At 38.3% G+C, this 6000-nt stretch overlaps 1 protein-coding gene across 2 annotated transcripts in view; it reads left to right on the top strand.

Moving 5' to 3' along the window:
• The first annotated feature begins 2566 nt into the window (after window positions 1-2566).
• The window catches only part of st18 (ST18 C2H2C-type zinc finger transcription factor), a 43173-nt gene continuing 39739 nt past the window's right edge, over window positions 2567-6000 (top strand). The window contains exon 1 of one of the 2 annotated variants that reach the window (XM_084732563.1): window positions 2567-3319. The gene's annotated coding sequence lies outside the window, so the exon portion shown is untranslated. The remainder of the gene's footprint in view (window positions 3320-6000) is intronic. The other variant, XM_084732561.1, reaches the window with a different exon arrangement.

Here is a 6000-nt window from a genome sequence, read left to right as displayed (position 1 = left end):
AGTAATTGTTGTAATATATGGGTCCCTGCTTCGTGTCTTTATCAGCTTTGTTTATGGCCTGAAAAATGTTGATGATTCCTGATATAAATAATTATGAAAGACAACCATTTCAATCAGTAGTATTTGGGGAACTACATGGATTTAGGATTTGCAAGTACACTTTTATTTCCAAGCATGCAAAATTCAGCCTTAATAGTGATTTTTACACCACAAAAGTCCAGGTTTGGTCACCTGTCACAGCTAGTAGAACCGTGTCTTTCACCAGTTAGTCATTTTATTAGTTTTAGAGGCTTCCCTGAGTATGTTATACTCAGTAAGAGGAAGATGTAGTGACTTTGGTGAACAAACTCGAATATAACCGAGACCTAGTTCCAAAGGCATCAGTTTAAGGCAGATATAGAAAAGATCCTATATTTGTCCATAAAACATTTGAAATGTTATTGAAGTGTCTTCAAAGGACACTGAATAAACATATTGTAAGGTTGCCCACGGTCACACACACAAATCGCCCCAAAGGGGATTGCTGGGAAGTAATCTAATCATTTCTTTTAACTGAGACACAGTGACATGCAGTGTAGATAATGATCCCCATGAAAAATGGACTGTATTTTCAAAAGAATATTCCCTGTCTGCTGACATTAACATAAAGATAGTTCTACATCCTGGAGCCATATCAACAACATGTACTTATGTTTGGTTCCTTGTATTTGCATATGCAAATATATATTTTTTTTAAATTTTAATTCAGTCCTTTTATGTGACTTTCTGTGATGAACAAGCGGCATCAAGTGGTTGCACAATGAGGGTTCAGTACCACCAAGAAGAAGCATTTGTGTCATTTTAGACCAAGCTTAAAGCATTATAGCTGAAATTAACCACAGTTTAATATAGATTTTTACACGTCTATCATATTCAATGGCACAGTGTGAATATGCATTGTTGTTTGGGTGTACGGGCTGCCATGCGAAATTAGTCGCGTTGCTTTGTTGAAATTACGGGGCGGGGTGTTGAGTGAGGGGGTTTGTTGAAGTTATGCCGCTGACATTTTGATCCCGCAGTGCATTAGAAGAATTCAGTTAAACATATTTGTGTAGGTTTCACAGGAGGAAGGTATAGTGCTCAAAACAACAGGGTGCTGTGACCCTTCACTTTGCTTACATAATTTGCAGCAGAATGCGAAAAGCTTTTAGACACAGATGTGACCCATTGTAATACCCTTCTAAATGCAATCAAACACTTTCTACAAATATGAGCAGGACTTTTTAAATGTGAACCCTTGTTTGACATGTAATTTTGTCCAACCCACTCCTCTTTCATTTCTCCATCAGCTCTCTCCAGTTATGCCCACATTTTCAGTTGATGAAATAGCTTGACAAAACACTAGTTTATGTTCTATGCCTGCTCTGAATGAGTTTTTTTTTTTTTTTTTTTTTTTTTTAACAGATTTGAACAGATGTTAGGGCCAAAAGAAAATGTTGCATTTTGTAATGGCGGTGCAGTGTGGTCTTCAATATGTTGCTCTCTCTCTCAATTTGTCGAGATTGCTTTACGGGAGTTGTTTCTTTTTGTGTATTCTTCAGGACATGAAATAATCATCCCTTGAACAAGCTTGTTGTGTCCTCACAGCGAGATTGTCTGCATCAGCAAACAAAGAACATGTTATTTGATAAGATGCTTAGATAGATGATTCTTTACTTTCATATGTTTGTATGATTATCAGGTGCAAATGGTGAAAAGAGGACAAAACAGAGCAGGTCTGCTCTCTTTGTATGTCTCTTTCACTGTGTACCATGAATTGGCTCTTGAAGACAGTTAGAAATTAGACTTTCAAATGAGGCATTAAACAAGGTGATGATCAACTGCCAAACCTTAAGTAATGATATTCTCCATCCTCAAGTCCCCAGCCTTGCATAACCAAATGCACAAATCACAGAAAAAAGAACTGAAAATACATTATTATTACATATTGTGTTCACACGTCAGTCCCAGGGGACCGGGGGGGACATCACCGACAGATAAGCATGTTTGGGTGGCCTCTACCATCAGCTGGGGAAGGGTTACGCTTGGATCTTGAAGGGGGGGCCCCCTCATGGGTATCACTTATTTTAAATCCTGAGCCACACCATCCCACCCCCCTCTTTTGCCCCCCTCGCCCCAGGCTCCACCCAGAAGTGTGGTTGCCTTTGTCATTGTAATCTGGCCCTGTTTGCTAAACGCTTCCACTGTTTACTCTCTGCTATAGGGGCTTGTATGAACAGGAGTCAGCAGGACGCAGGGTGACATCACTTTGGCTGGGGGGGTGTTTGAAAAGCTGCATTTGTGATTTCTCGGGGCCCCTTTCTTCTTCTTTTATTCTTCCCTGTCTCTATCCAGGCCTGTCGAACGCATGAGCTAACTCAGGAGGCTAACATGGCCTACAGGGAGGAATTACACCTAATTACTTGAATAACTGCTAGGCAGCAGCCTTCCGTAGTCACCAAAAATCATTTCCAGGTCTCTGCCTTTTACTGATAGCCAGACTTCTGGTGACAGAACAGCTCGGACAAAAGCTTTTACATTCAAATGGTCCGGGAGAAATGAAACAGACTGACAGGTACAAACAGTAAAAAGGGGGGAAATCAAATTAACAGACAAGGATTTCATATCATCTATTTTTGTTGTTGCCGTAGCGATAAAGTCGCAGACATTGAAACTGGTCTGTTGAGCCATTGTTATCATCCCTGGCCATCTGCTGCTGAGGAGTGACATTCCCTCTCATTTGCATGATGAGTGATGTATGAGGAGCTTGGGAGGGCATATGCCCCGGTCTTATGACAAAGCAAGTGAAAGTTTTTTTTTTTTTTTTTTTAAACACATAGAATAAGGATCGATATATGAATAGAGCCGGATAAAAAAGGAACACATCACCTGTGAGTACATATGTGTGTACATGTGTGTGTTTGCCTGCATGTATGTTGCATTTTCACTAAAGCGCACACAAATCTGTGGTGTCTGTGCATGTGTCTGTGCGAGTGTACGCGCGCATGAGTAGAGGCTAGTGCGCGCATCTGCCTTCTTGTGTGCCTGTTTGTGTGTTTTGCGGATGTGGGAGTAGAGCGAGGAGGGGGGTTGGTGGCTGTTGATGTGCAAATGTGCATCATGTTGAAGGGCTGTGAATGGGGAGGTGTGACGTAAAAAGGGACCCGAACGCAGGTGCTTATCTCGAGGCTGTCAAAGGCACAGTATGTCATATTCCTGGGGACTACCTTTCAAAGCCACAGCACCAGCTCAGCTATCAAGAGACTGGGAGAAAATCAAACTTTTTGGATCACAGCACTAGGTTGGTGTCAAAGTTCTTTTTATTTAATATACTGTCAGTTTGGTCAGCGTTTATCACCACTGATACTCTGTATCGCATATGTGAACGACAAGCCTTTTAGCTCATGCTGTTAGATGCTGTCATGTGAAATCCAAAGCAGGAGCTGTAATGTACAAGTGTTAGAAACTTATTCAGATTTACAGAGATTTACTCAGCGGCTAAACTTGTGTTCTGTGGATTTTACGAGCTTATGTGAAATAGTATGATGCTGGCAATTGTTTTGAAGTGTGTCAGGGAGTATTTAGAAAATATTGCGCTGCTGCTTGAACATTGTTTGCTTGATACAAATCAGTGTTCTTAAAATCTTTGCTGGAAAGCGAGCGCAGCTTCTGTCCAGGTTTCAGACAGTTTGAGAGGAGATTAAATGGCTCAAACTGTTTTTTGAGAGGCATGACCTATTTTTGATCATCCAGATAGCATGAGATACTGTCTATCTAGATTAAATTCACAGCATTTGTGTGGAGTATAAGCTTGTCTTAGAAGAGCACATGTTCGTATTGTGTGCAGAGACAAAGCATTGTCAGGTTGCCTGTGGCTTTGACAGTGACAGCTGTACATACAAGACCACTGAGCCTAATGCACTTAAACATTGACTCTGTGTTCCAATAACATATTTGAACAGTCAGTCAAGTATTTTATTGCATCCTGTTCTGGCTTTCTGTAATTCTGCTAAAGTTTGAAAACTATATGCTAATGTTGAATATAGTGTGACTGTAAAACTGTCTACAAATCTTCTTTGTGTTATACTTTTTGGGCAAGTTTTCGATTTAAACAAATTCAGCAGGGCCAAAGAATTACATTCTGTTCTGAATTTTTGTAATTATTTGCATTGTAACTGTGGCAAAGTCTAAAAACTATATGCTAATCCTGACTGTAGTGTGATTGTAAGAGACTCTACAAGTGAACTTTTGTGTTATACGTGGGCAAGCCTTAGCTTTGAACAAATTCAGAGGGGGCAAAGCACTCGAGTGTCTCCGGAGCAACTATTGATTTAGGAGGACGGATGCTGGTTAGAAAAGTTCATCATTTACTAGTGAGTTGCGGCACACTAATGGCTCAAAATCTGCTTGATGATCCAACTTAAAGTTGAGAAATATTTTAAAAAAGTAGGATTTTTTTTTTAAAATGAGAGCAGACTTTAGGCCTACATTAGTGCATGAACTTATAATCACAACTTTAATGTCTTTTTAGATTTTATTCTTTTTAACAACAAGAAATAAACATTTATCTTAGCGTAAAAATGTGTGTAAACTAACATAATCTGCTATATCTGCCAGTCACATCTATTGACGTGTCTTTCGGAGACATTATACTCTGTGATTGAGGCGTTAAATCATTTCTAGGTTTGGAGAATTTCACTGGAAAATTTGGAAATTTTTCAGTGGTGAAATAAATTGAAATGCCGGTTGTCACTCTGCCTGTTAGCCTCCATTTAATCACGACTCCCATCAGCTTATTTCAGTCAGCTCACATCTCTCAACAAACAAGAAAAAGAGCACCAAAAGACATTAGATAACACAGCATTGTGTAACAGTGTCACATATCTGTAATCCTTCAAAAAAGTTTCGTGAGTTATTTAAAGACGATCACATACGAAGACAGGACCTGTAAGCGAGGTTATAAAGTTGCACCTCTACTCTTTGTTTTAATTACAAAAGCAGCACAGGCTACAGCAGAGGATGTGTGGCAAAGCAGTGATAAGTAAGAGCCATTATTCCTGTCTGCTCCCCACCCTCTGCTTCAAAGCAGGATGTTAGTTGCTACACAACACATAAATGTAACCTCTGTCCGCCTCCAGGAGCTGTCCATGGTACCTGCTGCCCAATAAAACTGCATCCACAAACTTATTCTCATAGTCGAAATACACTCTAAACTTCTGTGATGGAAAAATGTTTTTGTCTGTTTTCAAGAAATATTATATATATATATATTTTAAAAGTTATACTTTTGGTTTCTAGTAGCTTGTTTTAATTATTGTCAATTTTCAATTGCCGTCGGGTGCACACAATATAAACAACAAAATTACATGAAAAAAGCTCAGCACACATGTGAATCTGATACATATTGTGTTACCTGTTTTTTACCCTACTCAAACTTCAGTTAGTTAATCCAGGAAAATGAATTATGTGGATTTAATTCAACAAGGTCTCAGAAATGATCCATCTGCTGTTGAGCAGCTGGTGAAAGGATAAATGTAATTAATTACTTAACTTTTGAACAGTATGACAGAAAAAAACACTGCTGTTTGTGTGTCCTACTGGAAAAAATGTAAAGCAACAGTCTGACATATACCTTTCAAATTAATTTCTTTTTTCTATTTAATTCTTAGTAACATGTTATATTTTAAATAGCCTTTCCATGTTGTGTCTGATATTGTTAAAAAATGGACGTGTGTAAATGTATAATCCATATAATTTCATGAATTTGTCACAATGGTAATATATCACTTTGAAATATTATTAGTAATATTACATAAATTAGAGTTAGAGCCTATAGTAAATTAAATATTACAATATATAATTACATGTGTAGAATTTTAGATAAGAGTAATCCTCATTATATTAATTATATATGCTTACAGTGTAATTTTAATTATTTTTTTCTGCTTGTTCCTTTAGAAGTGGACTGATCCTAACCAGACA

Source organism: Lutjanus erythropterus, chromosome 12 (assembly GCF_056507025.1).
Source record: "Lutjanus erythropterus isolate fLutEry1 chromosome 12, fLutEry1.hap2, whole genome shotgun sequence".
Taxonomy (NCBI): domain Eukaryota; kingdom Metazoa; phylum Chordata; class Actinopteri; order Lutjaniformes; family Lutjanidae; genus Lutjanus; species Lutjanus erythropterus.
The sequence above is the reverse complement of the archived record's forward strand: the minus strand, read 5'-3'. Positions and strand labels throughout refer to the sequence as shown.